Source organism: Mesitornis unicolor, unplaced genomic scaffold, assembly GCF_000695765.1.
Source record: "Mesitornis unicolor isolate BGI_N332 unplaced genomic scaffold, ASM69576v1 scaffold46518, whole genome shotgun sequence".
In the NCBI taxonomy this organism is placed as follows: Eukaryota; Metazoa; Chordata; class Aves; order Mesitornithiformes; family Mesitornithidae; genus Mesitornis; species Mesitornis unicolor.
The window spans coordinates 14,173-19,342 of NW_010202066.1; positions in this window are offsets into that span (position 1 = coordinate 14,173).

Consider the following 5,170-nt stretch of genomic DNA (forward strand, 5'->3'; position numbering starts at 1 on the left):
TTCCTGCAGCATTTGTTTTGGACTATCCATCAGCTCTGCAGGCTTTATATCTACTTTCCTTACTTTACTTACATGTGTGTTTGTGGGCAGCTTCCATTTTACTCTGCTGAAGTATTCTGGAGTGGGTTGCTATGGTCCTCTTCCATAGAGGGGCTTTTCAGAGAGGAACAGCAGTCTGCCCAAAGCTGGGGTGAAGGACAGGCAAGGAGGAGTGCCAAAGCTGTCTGTGTCGTTATCCTTCTCATGGGAACAGGGGTAACAGTCTCTCCCACAGGACAAGCCTTTCTGGGATAATTTTTTGATAATTGTGAGCTTTTCTGCTCTGCAGTCCACATCAGTTCTCTCTCAGTATGACTGCATTGAACTTAGTGGGAGAGTGTTCAAATAAATAGAAGTCTCTCAGTTTTTAACCCAGTAAGTTCATGTCTTAGAGCAGTGATGTTGTGACAACTAGATGCTTTTGTTCTCAGTGCGGTATTTATCAGGGATTTGGAACTTTTACATCCCAAAATAATGCAGTTAGTGGGGAACAGAAAGGTCCTCTTCTACACATCTCATCACACCTCTGGGTGAGGAGGGCCATTTTGTGTCTGAAGCTGAAACAGGCAAAACCAAATGAAGGAGGCAGGGACAGGCATTCCTTTGCCTTGGCAAAGCCAGAAAAGGACATGCTGGAGAACCCCTCGGAGGAGGACCCAGACAATCCCAGAAGGATTAAGCTGTGATATACTGTACGCGGTAACCAGAGCCGAACCTGGCAACGCGCAGCCCCACGAAGCATGGCTCCAGCTCTGTGTGCAAGGGGCTGTTGTCCATCAGCTCCAGCGTGACCCTACGCACGCTGTTATGACAGCTGTTGGAAACTGTTATGTCAGTGTACCCTTTCGGTCTCTTCAGGAATAGAAGATGCTGTGCTCTTTTGGATTTTTTAATGCCCTGCTTAGGCTGGATCACAAGTTAGTGAGACATTGATAATTTCACCGTGTACTGCACAGGTCTATTTGTTTGTATTGCTGGGACGTGCTCTTTGTTTCTGGCAAACACTTCCAGAGGAAGCCTATGCAGAAAGTGGCTGGAATAACTCCTCATTCCTTACACCTTCATCTTCTCTCCTTCTTCTGCACTACATTGCTACGTTATCGCTGTATTCTTTTAAAAGAAACTCCTCTATCTGAAGTTTCCTTTTGGCACTGTGTTATTTCTTTTCCAGTAATTTTGTAAAGGACAGTGTCAGTTTGCATTTTACCTTCATAACAAGTGCACTACAATTTGTTTCTGCTCTCAAACTTGCGCAAATCCACTGCAACGCTAATTTTACAACTGCATTCCCTGCTTTTCTACCCCTGCTGCTGTTTGATTTTCAGAGAGAAAGGGAGAAGCTAAATATTTATACAAGGGAAACTGCATTTACATAATAAACAAACAGAAAAAGCAGAGAAATAATCCCCCCCCTCTGCTCTTTAAGTTTCAGTAACACTGCATGTAGGCTCTTTCAAAGAGAAGCATGTCTTCTACCCTCATCCCAGCTTCGGCAGACATCCCTTTAACTGCTCATACTCCTTTTTAACTCCTTTGCATAAAAGAAAAACTCCCATTGTGTCTCAGAAATTCAATATGATATGGAAACTAGACAGGCTGTTTTTTTTTAAAAAAGAACTGTCTCCTGCCCAACTTTAGTATGGCAAGTAAATTTGATTATCACTTGTTGACAGGCATGCAGGTCATGTCAAGTGTTTCTGATGTGTCTATTTTAAGTTAAGCTAGAATTTGTATTTTGATTATGACAGAGTAAAAATACTTGGACAATAGGTTGTCTTTGCCTGTGAATGAAAATTGGAATATGCAAGTTATGGTCAGATTTTTATTAGGGAGATGAGGCTTCGGTTGGGTCACTGCCCAGATACTCTAATCTAAAAAAAAGAAGAGCAATAAAAACCCCCATAGCACCCTCCCTCCTCTTACTTAGAAGGAGAAAAACATGACCACAGCAACACAAGAGAACTAACATGAAATTACTTGTGAAAGACAACTGGAGATTCTTGTCTTGCCCATTTTATTTAAGTGACAAAGTATCCACCTCCTTCTGCTTAACCGTCTGTTTTGTTCCCCAAGCCTGCACTTCCACAGTGTGGCAAGATGTTTTAAGTGTTAAATACCCTGTGGGTCCTGGCTCCTTTGGCTCGCACCAGTAACTAACTCCATCAGAGTCAACAGCTGAGACCCAGAATGAAGCTGGTGTGCGGTCAGGGGCAGGGCTCTCAGCTGGCTTGCCAAAATCAGTTGGTCCCATTCATACCTTCAGGAGTCGGCAGCAGCAGCAGCAGCAGCATCGCTGCACAGCCCTCTGCAAGCCCACAGCTGCTGGTTGAGGCAAGCAGAAGTACTCTATAGCTGTAGGTCTGAAATTAGGGGCTGTGTCTCTGTGTGAGGTCTGTAACGTTAGGAGCAAAGTAGAGAACCCAGTTACAGGCCATTTTTCTGTGGCAATATTTGGGGTCAAGGGCTCACCAGAAGTGGAGTCCCAATTTGCAATGGGGTCATGACCAGCAGACGTCTGAAGATGGCTAACAAGGACACGAGGTTTGAGAGTAGCCCTCAGCAGAACAAACTTCAAACGTTGTTTTCCAAGCAGTTGCCATGTGAAGTCTGGAAGCAAGGACTGTGTTGGTCAGTGTTCAGCTCGCTGCTTTTGGAAGCAGACCGGTTCTTGGAAGAAAAGAATTGTCAGAGTATGTGAATGTTTCCTGAAGAGGGGTATGCTGAAATTTTGCTGGATTCAGTGTCTGTTTGGTCTTTATCCAGCTCTCAGCTCAAAGGCAACACTTGTGATAATACATTTTCTTCACCATAGAGACAAATGCACCTCCTGAGGGAAAAACAGTTGCTTTGACATTTCAGGCTGAGAAACCTGTCCTTGACACATGCACAGGCCCTGATACACAGTGTCTTGGCTTCGCATACTTACGGCTGTCTGGGAGGCTGGCACCGTCCCTGTTCAAAGGCAGTGACAAGCCAGCACCGCCGTCGTGAGGTCCCCAGCGGAGATGTTTGCACTGGGAAGGCAGCGGAGCACAGCAAATACCATCTCTGTCATAGGAGATGATGTTCTCTGCATTAGCCATGGCATTGTGCACTTGCTCACACGTGGTAACATATTTATGTTAGCAAAAGCCCTGATGGGACAGGAGAAACTAAAAAGAAACAGAGCTTATGTTATGTTGTGGCTGCCAGCAGTCGCAAACTTCACTGTGGCAAGAAGCTGAGTGTGAGAAGCAACTGTGTTTTCAGACTTCTTCTAGGAGGTGCAGTCTTGACTGCAGAGCTGCCAAAGACCTGCAGTGCTCCTCCTTTCAGCTGGATGGGGGAGTAGTTGTTCTGGAAATCTGTCCAAGGGATTTAAAACCAAGCCCCTGGCTAGTAACAGTACTGCACAACTGAATTTTGGTGCCCAAAGGACTAGATAACACAGAAAAAGCACAGAAAAAGTGACTGGGCAGAAAGGTGACTATGCTGGGACATAAATCATGAATACGAGTGATAAGGTGAAGCACAAATAAGGCAACACTCCTACTCTACGGTATGACTACTGTGGAGCTGCATCGATAGTCACCGTTTCATAACACTGGCTGGCCAAGACTACGTAAAAACTCGACCCTAACAAATGCACCCTTGGCTCAGTGAAGGTGATGAGGCTCTGACAGTTACAGAGAATTACAGAAGAGCCACCTTTACTGCCTGTTTGGGCTTCTTCACCAGTATAATTCTCCTTTAGCAAAGCAAGTGCTTGCTGACTAGCTGAGAGGTTATAGGCCCATAAAACCAGAGGACACTACGAGATGATCTGTACGTGTGACAATAAGATGAGCAACCACATCCAAACACAAACTCTGCCATTAGTATTACTTACTTTTAAAGCGCCATCATCCCCGCATTGTTCTCTCTCATTAACAATTAGTCATTCAAGCCCTTGAGAACTTGAATACAATAATCCCTACAAGCTCATCGAGCAAATCTCACACAGTCACAGTGTTGCATACAAGATTTATAAGACGGAACTGGCTGGATGTGAATGTGGGAGTAATGGTCCATAAGCAAATGTGACATAAAAAGAAGTCAGCCAGGAAAGCAGGCTACTGAAGTCAGAAAGCCTAGCTGGAGTGGGAGATGCTGTTATTTCAAAACAGCTTTCATCTTTTGGGGTGGAAGGGAGTCATTTTGTCATAGGAGGAGCAACTGCATAATGTCCATGGCATGTACATACTGGTCAATGAAAGCCCCTGGTTTTGAAATCATGTAGCTGTATGCGTTTTCCATTTGAACGCTGTATTAGGGGAGCCTGTGCTCCTCCATTCCCTCCCCCTTCTTTCCCTTCTTCTTTTCAGCAAAAAGAGACCTCACCAACAAAGAGAAAATAGATTGAAAGCTCTCACATCCAGACTCTTTCAAGCAAAGCTTGAGAGAGACTTTGGCACATAATGTCTCCAACATTATGTTCACTGCCCTTAGAAAGCAATAACCAAATACATTCTGCTGGCAGTTAGCAAGCACAGTGATTTCAACACAGATGAGAGAAGAGAGGACAAAGAAAGAATATGCTTAGAGCATCCCTTTCACTGGGAACCTATGGGCCAGCTGGAGTGTTTACAAAGCTCTAAGGCCAGCCAGCAGGGAGTTGCAATAATCTAATTTTAATTATGTGACAAAAGCATGAAGAATCATTTCAAGGGCTAACAGAGGAAAATGGTTGCAGCCTGCCAATATTCCTTAGATGGTAAAAGAAGACAAGTTAACCCACAGAATTTAGTTGTTTCTCAAAAGACTAAATGGGATCTATCACAACTCCCAGCCTGTTGTCAGAGAACAAATTTGTTGCCAGAAAAAGGCTTTAGATGTTAAAGAAAGTTCCCAAGAGGCATCTAGGCAGAACAGCAATACCTGTGCTCCTCTTCCTACATAAAAGATGTACTCCACCTGCAAGAAAACAAAGTCCCATAATCATATTAAACTGATTCATGTGAAACGCAGAGTATACAAGTTGCTAGGATAAATTGACAGACCTTCAGTCTGAGTTCTCCAGCACCACAGCCTTCTGGCAGGAGCACAGCAATAAAACAGCTCTTTTGCTGTCCCAAAGCAAAGCACAGTTAATAACAGGCAAGGAGAGGGAAAG